Source organism: Loxodonta africana, chromosome 3, assembly GCF_030014295.1.
Source record: "Loxodonta africana isolate mLoxAfr1 chromosome 3, mLoxAfr1.hap2, whole genome shotgun sequence".
Classification (NCBI taxonomy): Eukaryota; Metazoa; Chordata; class Mammalia; order Proboscidea; family Elephantidae; genus Loxodonta; species Loxodonta africana.
In genome coordinates, this window is record NC_087344.1 from 19641119 (window position 1) to 19658420 (window position 17302).

General features: G+C 39.8%; 1 pseudogene; it reads right to left on the bottom strand.

Annotated features, from left to right (window-relative positions):
- Positions 1 to 1019: 1019 nt before the first annotated feature.
- LOC135230642 (olfactory receptor 7G3-like) lies at positions 1020 to 11073 on the bottom strand (annotated as a pseudogene).
- Positions 11074 to 17302: the final 6229 nt, after the last annotated feature.

Consider the following 17302-nt stretch of genomic DNA (forward strand, 5'->3'; position numbering starts at 1 on the left):
TGCCATCTAGTCTGTTCTTTTTTGTTTGTTTTTTAACCATAGCTATCCTAATGGGGTTAAGGTGGTATCTCATTGTGGTTTTGATTTTCATCTCCCTAAATAGTTAATGTCCTCCACATATCTGTCAGTTTGGGGGACATTAACCACTAAAAAATTTTTTTTTTCTTTTTTTTTTTTTTAGGGAGATGACAATCAAAACCACAATGAGATACCACTTCATCCCACTGGAATAGCTAAGATTAAAAAACAAACAAACAAAATGGAAATAACAGTTGTTGGTGAGGATGTAGAGAAATTGGAACTTTCATTCGTTGCTGGTGGAACTGTAAAGTAGTACGGCCACTGTGGAAAAGTTCGGCAGCTCCTCAAAAATTAAACATATGATCCAGCAATCCTAATCCTAGGTAAATACCCAAAAGAATTGTTGTAAGCAGGAATACAAGCAGAGACCAATATTCATTGCAGATCTATTCATGTTAGCCAAAGGATCCCAATCTTTTGGCTTTAGCCCAGAAAAAAAAGATTTCAGACATCTGACCTTCAGAACTATAAGACAATACATCCGTGTTGTTTTAAGCCACTACACTTGTACTTCGTTACAGCAGGATGAAGAAGCTAATGCATGGCATATGTCCCAATTCATGCTGATGATGAAGAGAACGTCTTCTGGATGACACATTGGAAATATCATCTCTCCATTACAAAGACACCAAGGAGAGGCGATCATTCTTCTGTATCTGGAAATGATCCAGGCACTGTTGCAGCCATTTGTGAACATCAAGGGAAAAACCTTAGGAGGAAGCCAGCACACGAGGGACTAAAAAACACCCCGGTGGTTCTGTGCCTAAACTTACCCTACCTGTAAACTCTTTGTTAGGAAAGATGATACTTGTTTTTTTTGTATGTCCCTATTTTAGTTGCGATTTTTCCCTCTTACAACTAAAAGCATCCTCACTGATAAAGTATCTCAGATCTTCCCAAATTTTGCCAAAGATGTGAGCTAATATAATTATGCCAGTTTTATAGATAAGGAAAACTGACCTTAGAGGGTTGAAATCGATTTTTAAACATCACGGAGCTGTCACAGAACAAGGGATTCAAACCAAGGTGGTCGGATTCCAAAGTTCTCACCGTTAACCATTACAGTCTCTGGTCTCCTGTTTTCAAAGAACTTGGTCAGACTTTATGAATCTCTCATTATTTACTTCTTTCTGGTATGTTCCAGCAGCTTAAGGCTAAAGCCCCTGGCACGTCAATGGAAAGAGAATATTCTAGAGATGAGTTTCCTCAAAGCCCCTATCATGTCCTTGTTCCTCAGGCTGTAGATAAAGGGGTTCCCCAGAGGGGTGACCACAGTGTACATTACTGAGGCTACTGCACTGTTCCTAGAGGAGTGAGTAGCTGCAGAACTAAGGTACACCCCAAAACCTGTTCCATAGAACAAAGAAAAAACTATTATGTGTGACCCACATATGGAGAAAGCCTTATACTTTCCACAAGCTGATGGCATTTTCAGGACAGAGGAGATAATTCCAGTATAAGAAAAAACTATCCCATCCCTCTTACAACAAAGACACGGAAAAACAAGTGAATCGATCACATACATAACAATCTACGAACCCTGAACAACAAACACGGATTTAGAGACGGAGAACGAACTAATACGGGGAAGCAGCGATAGTTTCCAGAGCCTGGAGCCAGCGTACCAGTCAGGTACGGCACAAGCACAGAGACCTGCTCCACCCCCTTGAACTAACCCCGGGAGGGGGACCAGCCGGTTCCACGGGCGGCGTGGGACGCAGCCGGTAGGAGAAGTCCCCGGGAGGCAGTGACTGATCTTGGAGCAGAAAGAGCAGCATCCGAGCCGGGGAACCGTCCCGCAGGGATTTGGACTGCTCGCAGGTACGCCATAAACACGGAGAGTTGCTCCACCCCCTGAACTAACCCCGGGAAGGGGACCAGCCGGGTCGCACGGGCGGCGTGGGACGCAGCCGGTAGGAGAAGTCCCCGGGAGGCAGCGACTGGTATTGGAGTGGGGAGAACAGCGTTCCAGCCGGGACACTTGGTCACGGCACAAGCACGGGGAGCTACTCCACCCATCTGAACTAACCCCGGGAGGGGGCCCACCTAGTTCACGGGGGCGGCACGGCCACGCGGCTGGAGGGACGAGAAGTCCCCGGGAGGCAGCGACTGATTTTGGAGTTGAGAGTGCACCATCCCAGTAGGGGAGCCTTGACGCTGGGCGTGGGGCTGGAAGCGGAGGATCTGACCGTGACTTCAGCGGGCCAGACCCCCTGGGGGCAATCTCCACACAGCCAGCACACATAGGCGACGCGCCCGCGGGAATCTCAGATATAACAGTCATTCCAAGCAAGACAAGCAACTCTGGCTATATTCTGAGGTGCTACTCTCCTATCTCTCTGTTCCCTCCCCCACCCTCCCCAGGCGGCTTCATTAACATCTGAATAGCCTGAGCCAGAGGGAGAACTCTGATAGGGATCTGACTGCATTTTTTTTTTAGCGGATTTTCTGGAAAAACTAGTTTCCCAGTGATGGCTCGGAGACAACAATCCATATCAAACCACTTAAAGAAGCAGACCGTGACAGCTTCTCCAACCCCCCAAACAAAAGAATCAAAATCTTTCCCAAATGAAGATACAATTTTGGAATTATCAGATACAGAATATAAAAAACTAATTTACAGAATGCTTAATGATATCACAAATGAAATTAGGATATCTGCAGAAAAAGCCAAGGAACACACTGATAAAACTGTTGAAGAACTCAAAAAGATTATTCAAGAACATACTGGAAAAATTAATAAGTTGCAAGAATCCATAGAGAGACAGCATGTAGAAATCCAAAAGATTAACAATAAAATAACAGAATTAGACAACACACTAGGAAGTCAGAGGAGCAGACTCGAGCAATTAGAATGCAGACTGGGACATCTGGAGGACCAGGGAATCAACACCAACATAGCTGAAAAAAAATCAGATAAAAGAATTTAAAAAAATGAAGAAACCCTAAGAATTATGTGGGACTCTATCAAGAAGGATAACCTGCGGGTGATTGGAGTCCCAGAACAGGGAGGGGGGACAGAAAACACAGAGAAAATAGTTGAAGAACTTCTGACAGAAAACTTCCCTGACATCATGAAAGACGAAAGGATATCTATCCAAGATGCTCATCGAACCCCATTTAAGATTGATCCAAAAAGAAAAACACCAAGACATATTATCATCAAACTCACCAAAACCAAAGATAAACAGAAAATTTTAAAAGCAGCCAGGGAGAAAAGAAAGGTTTCCTTCAAGGGAGAATCAATAAGAATATGTTCTGACTACTCAGCAGAAACCATGCAGGCAAGAAGGGAATGGGACGACATATACAGAACACTGAAGGAGAAAAACTGCCAACCAAGGATCATATATCCAGCAAAACTCTCTCTGAAATATGAAGGCAAAATTAAGATATTTACAGACAAACACAAGTTTAGAGAATTTGCAAAAACCAAACCAAAGCTACAAGAAATACTAAAGGATATTGTTTGGTCAGAGAACCAATAATATCAGATATCAGCACAACACAAGGTCACAAAACAGAACGTCCTGATATCAACTCAAATAGGGAAATCACAAAAACAAACAAATTAAGATTAATTAAAAAAAAAAATACACATAACAGGGAATTATGGAAGTCAATAGGTAAAAGATCACAATAATCAAAAAGAGGGACTAAACACAGGAGGCATTGAACTGCCATATGGAGAGTGATACAAGGCGATATAGAACAATACAAGTTAGGTTTTTACTTAGAAAAATAGGGGTATATAATGAGGTAACCACAAAAAGGCATAACAACTCTATAACTCAAGACAAAAACCAAGAAAAACGTAACGACTCAACTAACATAAAGTCAAACACTATGAAAATGAGGATCTCACAATTTACTAAGAAAAACGCCTCAGCACAAAAAAGTGTGTGGAAAAATGAAATTGTCAACAACACACATAAAAAGGCATCAAAATGACAGCACTAAAAACTTATTTATCTATAATTACCCTGAATGTAAATGGACTAAATGCACCAATAAAGAGACAGAGAGTCACAGACTGGATAAAGAAACAAGATCCATCTATATGCTGCCTACAAGAGACACACCTTAGACTTAGAGACACAAACAAACTAAAACTCAAAGGATGGAAAAAAGTATATCAAGCAAACAATAAGCAAAAAAGAAGAGGAGTAGCAATATTAATTTCTGACAAAATAGACTTCAGACTTAAATCCACCACAAAGGATAAAGAAGGACACTATATAATGATAAAAGGGACAATTGATCAGGAAGACATAACCATATTAAATATTTACGCACCCAATGACAGGGCTGCAAGATACATAAATCAAATTTTAACAGAACTGAAAAGCGAGATAGATACCTCCACAATTATAGTAGGAGACTTCAACACACCACTTTCGGAGAAGGACAGGACATCCAGTAAGAAGCTAAACAGAGACACGGAAGATCTAATTACAACAATCAACCAACCTGACCTCATTGACTTATATAGAACTCTCCACCCAACTGCTGCAAAATATACTTTTTTTTCTAGCGCACATGGAACATTCTCTAGAATAGACCACATATTAGGTCATAAAACAAACCTTTGCAGAGTCCAAAACATCGAAATATTACAAAGCATCTTCTCAGACCACAAGGCAATAAAACTAGAGATCAATAACAGAAAAACGAGGGAAAAGAAATCAAATACTTGGAAAATGAACAATACCCTCCTGAAAAAAGACTGGGTTATAGAAGACATCAAGGAGGGAATAAGGAAATTCATAGAAAGCAACGAGAATGAAAATACTTCCTATCAAAACCTCTGGGACACAGCAAAAGCAGTGCTCAGAGGCCAATTTATATCAATAAATGCACACATACAAAAAGAAGAAAGAGCCAAAATCAGAGAACTGTCCCTACAACTTGAACAAATAGAAAGTGAGCAACAAAAGAATCCATCAGGCTCCAGAAGAAAACAAATAATAAAAATTAGAGCTGAACTAAATGAATTAGAGAACAGAAAAACAATTGAAAGAATTAACAAAGCCAAAAGCTGGTTCTTTGAAAAAATTAACAAAATTGATAAACCATTGGCTAGACTGACTAAAGAAATACAGGAGAGGAAACAAATAACCCGAATAAGAAATGAGAAGGACCACATCACAACAGAACCAAATGAAATTAAAAGAATCATTTCAGATTATTATGAAAAATTGTACTCTAACAAATTTGAAAACCTAGAAGAAATGGATGAATTCCTGGAAAAACACTACCTACCTAAACTAACACATTCAGAAGTAGAACAACTAAATAGACCCATAACAAAAAAAGAGATTGAAACGGTAATCAAAAAACTCCCAACAAAAAAAAGTCCTGGCCCGGACGGCTTCACTGCAGAGTTCTACCAAATTTTCAGAGAAGAGTTAACACCACTACTACTAAAGGTATTCCAAAGCATAGAAAATGACGGAATACTACCCAACTCATTCTATGAAGCCACCATCTCCCTGATACCAAAACCAGGTAAAGACATTACAAAAAAAGAAAATTATAGACCTATATCCCTCATGAACATTGATGCAAAAATCCTCAACAAAATTCTAGCCAATAGAATCCAACGACACATCAAAAAAATAATTCACCCTGATCAAGTGGGATTTATACCAGGTATGCAAGGCTGGTTTAATATCAGAAAAACCATTAATGTAATCCATCACATAAATAAAACAAAAGACAAAAACCACATGATCTTATCAATTGATGCAGAAAAGGCATTTGACAAAGTCCAACACCCATTCATGATAAAAACTCTTACCAAAATAGGAATTGAAGGAAAATTCCTCAACATAATAAAGGGCATCTATGCAAAGCCAACAGCCAATATCACTCTAAATGGAGAGAACCTGAAAGCATTTCCCTTGAGAACGGGAACCAGACAAGGATGCCCTTTATCACCACTCTTATTCAACATCGTGTTGGAAGTCTTAGCCAGGGCAATTAGGCTAGACAAAGAAATAAAAGGTATCCGGATTGGCAAGGAAGAAGTAAAGTTATCACTATTTGCAGATGACATGATTATATACACAGAAAACCCTAAGGAATCCTCCAGAAAACTACTGAAACTAATAGAAGAGTTTGGCAGAGTCTCAGGTTATAAAATAAACATACAAAAATCACTTGGATTCCTCTACATCAACAAAAAGAACACCGAAGAGGAAATAACCAAATCAATACCATTCACAGTAGCCCCCAAGAAGATAAGATACTTAGGAATAAATCTTACCAAGGATGTAAAAGACCTATACAAAGAAAACTACAAAGCTCTACTACAAGAAATTCAAAAGGACATACTTAAGTGGAAAAACATACCTTGCTCATGGATAGGAAGACTTAACATAGTAAAAATGTCTATTCTACCAAAAGCCATCTATACATTTAACGCACTTCCGATCCAAATTCCAATGTCATATTTTAAGGGGATAGAGAAACAAATCACCAATTTCATATGGAAGGGAAAGAAGCCCCGGATAAGCAAAGCACTACTGAAAAAGAAGAAGAAAGTGGGAGGCCTCACCTTACCTGACTTCAGAACCTATTATACAGCCACAGTAGTCAAAACAGCCTGGTATTGGTACAACAACAGACACATAGACCAATGGAACAGAATTGAGAACCCAGACATAGATCCATCCACGTATGAGCAGCTGATATTTGACAAAGGACCAGTGTCAATTAACTGGGGAAAAGACAGCCTTTTTAACAAATGGTGCTGGCATAACTGGATATCCATTTGCAAAAAAATGAAACAGGACCCATACCTCACACCATGCACAAAAACTAACTCCAAGTGGATCAAAGACCTAAACATAAAGACTAAAACGATAAAGATCATGGAAGAAAAAATTGGGACAACCCTAGGAGCCCTAATACAAGGTATAAACAGAATACAAAACATTACCAAAAATGATGAAGAGAAACCCGATAACTGGGAGCTCCTAAAAATCAAACACCTATGCTCATCTAAAGACTTCACCAAAAGAGTAAAAAGACCACCTACAGATTGGGAAAGAATTTTCAGCTATGACATCTCCGACCAGCGCCTGATCTCTAAAATCTACATGATTCTGTCAAAACTCAACCACAAAAAGACAAACAACCCAATCAAGAAGTGGGCAAAGGATATGAACACACATTTCTCTAAAGAAGATATTCAGGCAGCCAACAGATACATGAGAAAATGCTCTCGATCCTTAGCCATTAGAGAAATGCAAATTAAAACTACGATGAGATTCCATCTCACACCAGCAAGGCTGGCATTAATCCAAAAAACACAAAATAATAAATGTTGGAGAGGCTGCGGAGAGATTGGAACTCTCATACACTGCTGGTGGAAATGTAAAATGGTACAACCACTTTGGAAATCTATCTGGCGTTATCTTAAACAGTTAGAAATAGAACTACCATACAACCCAGAAATCCCACTCCTAGGAATATACCCTAGAGATACAAGAGCCTTCATACAAACAGATATATGCACACCCATGTTTATTGCAGCTCTGTTTACAATAGCAAAAAGTTGGAAGCAACCAAGGTGTCCATCAACGGATGAATGGTTAAATAAATTGTGGTATATTCACACAATGGAATACTACGCATCGATAAAGAACAGTGACGAATCTCTGAAACATTTCATAACATGGAGGAACCTGGAAGGCATTATGCTGAGCGAAATTAGTCAGAGGCAAAAGGACAAATATTGTATAAGACCACTATTATAAGATCTTGAGAAACAGTAAACCTGAGAAGAACACATACTTTTGTGGTTACGAGGGGGGGAGGGAGGGAGGGTGGGAGAGGGTTTTTTTATTGATTAATCAGTAGATAAGAACTGCTTTAGGTGAAGGGAAAGACAACACTCAATACATGGAAGGTCAGCTCAATTGGACTGGACCAAAAGCAAAGAAATTTCCGGGATAAAATGAATGCTTCAAAGGTCAGCGGAGCAAGCGCGGGGGTCTGGGGAGCATGGTTTGCGGGGACTTCTAAGTCAATTGGCAAAATAATTCTATTATGAAACCATTCTGCATCCCACTTTGAAATGTGGCGTCTGGGGTCTTAAATGCTAACAAGCAGCCATCTAAGATGCAGCAATTGGTCTCAACCCACCTGGAGCAAGGAAAAATGAAGAACACCAAGCCCACATGACAACTAAGAGCCCAAGAGACAGAAAGGGCCGCATGAACCAGAGACCTACATCATCCTGAGACCAGAAGAACTAGTTGGTGCCCGGCCACAATTGATGACTGCCCTGACAGGGAGCTCAGCAGAGGACCCCTGAGGGAGCAGGAGATCAGTGGGATGCAGACCCCAAATTCTCATAAGAAGACCAAACTTCATGGTCTGACTGAGACTGGAGGAATCCCGGCGGCCATGCTCCCCAGACCTTCAGTTGACACAGGACAGGAACCATCCCCGAAGACAACTCATCAGAAATGAAAGGGACTGGTCAGCGGGTGGGAGAGAGATGCTGATGAAGAGTGAGCTAATTATATCAGGTGGACACTTGAGATTGTGTTGGCAACTCTTGTCTGGAGGGGGGATGGGAGGATAGAGAGAGAGGGAAGCCGGCAAAATTGTCAAGAAAGGAGAGACTGAAAGGGCTGACTCAAGACGGGGAGAGTAAGTGGGAGTAGGGAGTGAGATGTATGTAAACTTATATGTGACAGACTGATTGGATTTGTAAATGTTCACTTGAAGCTTAATAAAAGTTATTATAAAAAAAAAAAAAAAAAAAAAACTATCCCAAAGAGAGGAACAACACCCAAAAGACTGGTCACTACATAGACCAAGATGTTACTAATGAGGATATCAGAGCAGGCAAGCTCGAGAACATGAGCTAGTTCACAAAAGAAGTGGGGTATTTCCAGATCTGTGCAGAAGGACAGCCGCAGTGCCATCAGAGTGTGCAGCGGGCATCAAGGACACCAATGAGGAAGGACAACAGAACCAGCAGCTCACAGAGTGTAGGACTCATAATGGCCGTGCACTTCAGTGGGTGGCAGATGGCCACAAATCTGTCATAAGCCATCATTACTAGAATTCCATTTTCCAGTCCAGCAAAAGTCAGGACAAAGCAGATCCGGGTGCAGCAGCCTGTGTAACTGATGGATTTCCTCTGTGTCTGGGTGTTCGCCAGCACCTTGGGGATCGTGGTGGTGGTGAAACAGATGTGTACAAAGGACAGGTTGGAGAGGAAGAAGTACATGGGGGTGTGGAGGTGAGAGTCAGAGACTGTGGCCAGGATGATGAGTAGGTTTCCAGCTACAGTGACCAGGTGTAGGGACAGGAACAGACCAGAGAGGAGGGGCTGCAGTTCTGGACCCTCCGAGAGCCCCAAGAGGAGGAATTCTGCCGCGTCTGACAGGTTCCCTGGTGTCATGTTGTTGATAGGTCTGATAGAAAAGATGGGGGTGACAACAAAACCAAATGTAAGAGAAATCTTAATTTTTATTATCTGAACCTTTACAGAAAAACTTGCTTGATTAGATTTAGGTACAATTTTTGGCAAACATTCTTATGTACTTTCATTAGGACCCACATACTGACTGCTTCTCCTATTTTTTTTTAATGATAATTATTACCTGGAATCCATTAATTTATTGGGGTTTACAAAATGCTGATATTCTTTTTTTTTTTCATTTATTGGCTAAAATACTTCCATAAAGAGGAAACCATATCAGTGATAGATATTTTCTTCTGCTTCTCTTTCTCCTTTCTCCTCTCCCTCACCACTTCTCGTTCCCAAGTTTTTATTCACCACACATTCTTTTTCAAGGGGTCCCTGAGTGGTGCAAATGGTTAAGCACTGGACTACTAACTTAAGGATGGTGGTTCAAACCCACCCAGAGTCTCCTTGGCAAGAAAGGGCTGATGATCTAATTCTGAAAAAAAAAAAAAAAAAATCAGCCATTTAAAACCCTATGGAACATAGTTCTGCTCTGCCAAACACAGGGCCACCATGAGTCGAAACTGACTCATTGGAAACTAGTTTGGTTTTGGTTTAGTATTCTTTTTCGAGTAGGGCTACTTGCTGAGAATAGAATAGGAACAAGACATTTTGCTCTCCTTTAGGATTATACCAGGGCTTCCAGCAAATAATCAATCCAGGATGAAAATACTAAGGCTGTATTCCAGAACACAGGTTGGCAAAATTGAACTTGTGGCTCAAGTCCTGCCGGTTTTTGTAAATAGTTTTATTGAAACACAGCCATTTGTTTACACAGAGTCCATGGCTTTTATGTGCTACAGCAGCAGAGTTGAGTAGTTGTGACAGAGGTCTAAAATATTTATTATCTAGGTCTTTATGGAAAAAGTTTGCTTGATTAGATTTAGGTACAATTTTTGGCAAACACCCTATGTATTTTCATGAGGAAGCACATACTGACTGCTTTTCGTATTTTTTAATGATAATTATTGCCTGGATCCATTATGTTATTGGGGTTACAAAATGCTGATATTCTCATTTTATTTTTCATTTATTGGCTGAAATACTTCCATAAAGAGGAATTTTCCCTAATCAAATATATGATTACCTTAAAATCAGGCTATATCTTGATTTCTGTACCCATCACTTTTTAAAATAATAAATTAGTTCCCAGCATTATACAAACAGTGTATCATTATGAACTCTAGGATTGTAAATACATTTGATGCATTTCAACTCATTTCAGTTATTATTCATATTAATTCTCAAATTTCCCCATCTTTGGCCAGCAGGCATCTCTTCACCTTGCCTCCTGAGTCCTTCTGAAATGAGCCTAGCAATCTCGTATCTCCCTTAACTTTGGTATGAAAGATATTCTAGGCCCATCTTATGTATTTCCTATCCCAGATCTTGAACCAACCATTTCTCCAGGAAGCCATGGTTCTTTTTAGTGGTAAATGATACTTACAGACCACAGTCTGGCTACTATAGTGTTTTCAATGTGCTGGTCATTGTTTTTAGCCTTTTCCATTGGGCAGAGCCAGAAAATAGTTTTTTTTTTTTTTAAAATAATAACTCATTTATTCCTTTTGTATAACCTAAAGATTAGGTTTCACTTTCATCTATTTATGCTTGAGGAAACTGGGCAAGGGGTTACTTAGTAACCTACACAAAGACCCAGCCAGTGAGTAGCATAGCTGAGATTTGATCCAGAAAGTCTTATTCCAGAACAGGCATGCTTAAACATTATGTGGTAATGCCTCCCAAAAGTCTGTAATTCAGCTTCCTATGAAATTGTTCAGATTTCCTTTGAACAACTCTAGTGACTTAGTAAATAAAACCCTAAGCACAGTCCCTGGTCTTCAGTCTTCCATGCCCTGGCCCACATAGTTAGTGTGTTTCAGGTGACAGCACCAAAAAGGGGAAATCTTCAGGACCTGATGAAGATTAGAAAATGCTGCCTGATAAAATAGAGGCTTGTATGAATCTGTTATGGGCCAGACAAGCTACTTGCCTATGTGATTGATTTTAAGAGATGCTGGTAACTAGGGACCCAAGCTGATAGAGACTCTGCTGCCTTGAAGTTGCATCACATAGAACATGTGACCTTTTCAGTCCTGAGTGTAGCAATTGTAGATTGTGCCCACAAATTCCTTGACATTTCTCCTTAAGGAAAGATAGAGAGATGCTGGGCAAATATGTTGCTGTAACTTTCTCATTATTTGAAGACTGAAATGTCCCTCTCTGAAGTAGGTTGAGGCCACTTTTCCAGAACAGAATGGTAGAGGAAACTTATCTACGCGGGTGTTATAGATTGGATTGAGTCCCCCCAAAAAGATATATTTAAGTTCTAACTTCCAGTATCTGTGACACTGACTTTGGGGACTTTGAAGATGTTATCAGTTATCAATTAACATGAGGTCATAGTGGAGTAGAGTGGATCACACTCTAATATGAGTGGTGTCCTTATAAAAGATAAGAGACAGGGAGAGACACAAAGGGATGACAGCCATGTGAAGATGAAGGCAGAAATTGAAGTGATGCATCTATAAGGCAAGGAACGCCAAGAATCATCAGCGACCACCAGAAGCTAGGAGAGAGGCATGGAATAATAGATTCTCCCTCAGTGCTCTCAGAGGGAATAAACATAGCCAACAGCCTGATTCCAGATTTTTAGCCTCCAGAACTATGAGAAAATAAATTTCTGTTTTTATAAGCCACCCAGTACTTTGGTACTTTGTTATGGTAGCCCTAGGAAAACAATACAGTAGAGTCTTAAGTATATAAAACAAAGTAGCAATAAGTTTTAAGTTTAGTCTTCAGGGTCCTAAACAGAAAGTATGTCTTAACCCTGATATTCAGGCCACTTAATAGGTAAGTTGCCAACATGTCTGGTGAAGGGATAAAAAAAGGAAGTTGAAGTAAATACACCTGAGTAATTATGCTTACAGAGTAATGTTGGGACTCACAGTAATAAGTACAAAGTATTTGGCATTGATCATGCTAATAGTAAAACCTCAGCACTTGTTACTTGGTGTTAACCCTTATGTTTGAGAGAGAAGACAAAACACTTGGGTTTTTAAATTCCTTAAGTCTTCCTCACTGTTACAGTGTCTATAGTAAAAACACATGATCTTTTCTGTTTAGCTGTCTTTAACTACATGAATGAAAGCAAAAAAAAAAAAAAAAAAATTGAAAAAATATTCAAATGTTAACAGGAATCACAATTAATTCCCATAAATAGTCAAGCTAGGTTCATTTGCCCTTTACTTTCTTCATATGTATCCCATCAGTGTCTTTCTCCCCATCATTTTTCCTTTCTTATTCCAGTTTGTGAAAATAATTAATCCCTCTATACCCTGTGGAGTCAGTCCCTGGGAGGTGGAGATAACACACTTGGCTGCTAACCAAAAGATTGGAGGTAAGAGCTCACCCAGAGAAGCCTAAAAGAAAGGCCTGGCAATCTGCTTCTTAATTTTATTTGTCTCAGCCCATCAGTTTCATTTGCATAATTAATAGATAATACTAGAAAAGAAAATGTTGAGAGTAAAAGTCACAGAATATCAGACCGTGCCTCTTACTATTCCAAGTTCCACCACCTCAGCCCCCAGTTCAGGCTTGGCACTGATTCCTGGAGAAGTTCCCAGTGAACCATCTCAGGACTAGCTCCAGGCCTCTCTTATCCCCTATGGCTTATCAAGTTTCTTGATAAATTGATCCTGGAGTCCCCAAAAGAGACAATAAGGAATTAGTGTGCCCTGGCAATGTCAAAGCATCTGTTCACTGCTTTCATGAGCTAATTATTAGCAATTTCTTTAATAGCATCTCAAATTAGGGCAACCGTGTCTTGAATTCCAGCATGTGAAAGGTACAGTGATTTCACATAACCCAGCCCATTGCTTCACAAATTGAGGCCCTGAATAGGGAGTTGATTTTTCCTGGAGAAAAACGAACAAACAAAAAAAACAACTGATCATAAAAAATATCAACCATATAGAGATAAGGTCAGGACTCAGACACTCCCTGGTTCAATCATGGACCCTCTCTGCTAGCTCTGTGACATAGAAAGGTCTCTGATCCTCGATGAGCAAACTCAAATTTTTTCAGTTGTAAAATGGAAACTACTATAAAAGTAGGAGACCCTGGGTGGTACAAAAGGTTAACATGCTTAGCTGCAACCAAAAGTTTGAAGTTCAAGCCTACCCAGAGGTGCCTCACAAGAAAGGCCTGGTGATCTACTTCTGAAAAATCAGCCATTGAAAACCCTGTGGAGCCCAGTTCTACTCTGACATACATGGGATTGGCATGAGTCAGAGCCAACTCAATAGCAACTGGCTCCTATAAAAATATACAGGGATGTTGCAGGGATAAGAAATAAGGAAAAGCACCAAGCATAGTGCTCAGCCCTGCCCTGCCATGACTTTTACGATCTATCGTTATTGTTTTTAGCTGTGGCCAATTCCTGGTGCCCAGGAGGGAAGTGGGAGGTAGAACAGAAATGAAAGAGGAAGAAGGAGGAAAGGAGGGAAGATACCCCAGGAATAATGTCCTAGGACTGGGCAAAGGAGAGATGTTCTCCAGCTCCCACTGGAAGCCCTCCTAGTGTAATGAAGCAGAGGGAGGAAAGAGCCTAAACACACATCAGTGTGGGGATAGATACACAAAATATGGCAATGTCAGGTGATGGAATAGTGTGAAAATGTTACTTTAATATTACTTCATTGTATTTAAATTAACTTGTAAAAAGTATTCCAAATCAAAATATTTAAATTATTTCCAGATGTATAAAATTAAGCAAAGAAAAAAAATGAAGAGAGGAAGCTAATTTGACAAATAAGAGCTATAGCACAGTGAAATTTATAGAAATATAAATACACCCCAAAATAACTATCATTTATTTTTATATTTCAAGCATCTTGAAAATTTTAAAAGATGACAATGAAGGGCTTGAACCCACCAGCCAGTATGAACAAATTCAAGCACTGTGTCTTACTTTCTTGTTTTTTTTTTAATAAGTAAAACAATGCAGAACTTCTTGAAGCCTTTGCGTATTCCTGCACAATCTCAATCCTGACCTTCCCCCCCCCAACGAAGCTCTGACTCCTTAATTCTAACATCCATCATCACATTTAGATGTGTGATAGTTTTCTGTTTGTTTTTTTAATAGTAGAGAAGTATTTGGTAGACACATTCAAATGAAACAACATGCTAAACTAAGGATGGTCAATACCCACCAAATTCCAGAGAGTAGTGACCTATGGGAAGGAAAGTAGGAGAAAGAAAGAAAAATAAATAGTACTCCATATGTATGTGTAATATTTTATTATTTTTGAAAAGGTGGCAAAGTGTCAGTATTAATTCTGGAAGGTAATTGCATGGCTGTTTTATGGTTCACTGTGCTGCTCTGTTTTAAAATATTCCATAGTATTTTTTGTTTTGTTTAAAGAAAAACGAAAATACTGGAAAGGTAGAACAACAATTCTACATGGGTCTCAACCTCCTTTCCCAGGGTACTCACAGTGTGGTGACAGGGACGAGATAGAGTTCTCTAAGTGTGAATTCTGGAACCAGGAATGGGAAATTTGGAAAGACAACTTCACCACACCCCAGCCCCACTCATGGCCAAAGAAATGAGAGAATGATAGAACATTTATCAAATTTTTGGAAGGGCTAATTCGTGTGTGGGTGGAGAAAAAGTCCTTGGAATTTAGAACACATAGTAGGGAGATGGGACTAATGAAAGCTGCTTGTAAATTGGATGCAAGGGGGAAAGTAAATATTAGCAAAAAGAGGATCATAGTTTAACTTGAGGTCTCCTTTATAATGTAAACCCATTGAACTTTCTCTTACCTCTCGAATGTCCTCCAGATAGGCTGGTAAAAAGAAAGACCTGTTCAGTTTCCCACAGCATTATGAAATGCTAATCAGGGCACTTCAGTAGACCTTGGAGCCATCGGTGAAGGATTCTTCAGTGTTCTTCTGGATACTGAAGGAGGAAGATGGAAAACCTGTCCTCAGGAAGGGGAGATGGACAGAGAGAGGCACATGGCTCTTGGGTGAGAGGGATCATCTCTGGGAGGAGACTCAGGTGTCCTTTTCCTGCCCTAAGCAGGGCCATTGAGCAGGATGGTCAAAGGAAAACAATTTGCGGTTTCGGTGGTCCTGAGGGCTCAATTTTCCAAAGCTCCTCACTATATTTTTTACTATCATTGCTTTCCCAAGGAAGCTCCAACTCTTAAGCAGCAGAGCTCACAGAAGAGGAGAACTCCTAGATGGCTGACTCCCTGATCCTGAGAGGCCAGGTATAAGCCATCCTCTTCCCACCATGATTTCTTTCCCCTGTGGGGGAGCCCTCTCCTGTATCCTTGCGTCTGACCTCCAGGGAGCTGGTGAGATTCTCCTTAGACCAGATTCCAGCTGTCTCTGAGCCAGAAGTGATCATTGAAGGGCTATAGAACCACAGTGGTGTGAGTCCCAAGAGGGACAGAGACTCAGGGATGCAGATGATGTGTCATGGGATCATCTCCACAAAGTCACACTTCAAAATGTTTCTCTTTTCTTAATCTCCCTTCATGAATGAGCTTATTATAAGAAAGAGGCAGCAAAGAAATCAGCCAGTTTACTAGTCACTGGAGTAGGCTTTTAGGAGTTGTCTGAAAAATACAGACATCAAAACCAATGATCTTAAGGCCTATCCTCTGCTCAATCTATGATAAAGTCACTCTTGAAAAAATTTTAATTCAAGCTGAGGAAGGAATGAAATTCTCTGGAGGCCATTTAATTGCGCTGTTATAGACTTTAGCATTTTAAACATTAATACTCTGTAAAAAAAAAAAACACTGGAAGAGATTCGGATATATCAGTGGTAGGAGGTGGAAGAGAGGACATACTATGGAGATTGATGACTTGGCTTAGACAATCACAGAGGCAAGTGTGTTTGTTCAAGAAAGTGATTTTTAAACTCTAGCCCTAACACAGCGTGCTGAGTGAATGCTTTAGGTCTGCAAGAATTTTATAAAAGTTAGATTTAGGAATTGTCATATATTTAGCTGTTTTTTAAAAGGTATAATAAAACCTTGAATGTTCAAAAAAAATTAAAACAAAAATCAATAATCTGATTGAGGAGGCCACAAAAAAGAATAACCATAAAGGAAGCAGTTGATAAATTCATTACATTAACAATGTGAACCTTTGAGGGGTATGCAGAAACTATCTGTACTATCTTTGCAACTTTTCTAAGTTTAAAATTAACTGAAAATGAAATCTGAGGTTTTTTTTTTAAACTAAATAACAAAACATGGTACCAGTACATACTTATCAAAATGGCCAAAATGAAAAAGACAGACATAAAATATTGGCAAGGTGCTTGAGATGTAAATTGATGCAGCCACGTTGGAAAATTGTTTAGCAGTATCAAACAAATCTGACCTATGTATTCCCTATGAGCCAGAAATCCCACTCCTGTGTATAAATCCAAGAAAAACATGTACATCTGACAAAAATATCTATCTCATGGCAAACCCATGCACAAGAAAACAATATTGTGCTCTGCCTGGTCACACATCATTCCCATGATCATTGTGACCACTGGCTGATTTTCAGCATTAGAACACCAGGCCTTCCTTCCTAGTCTGTCTCAGTCTAGAAGCTCCACTGAAACCTGTTCAGCATCATAGCAACACACTACAACCACAATATTTTTCTTGGGTTTAATTCACTTGTATGTCTTAAAGAATGAGTGTCCACTGAATG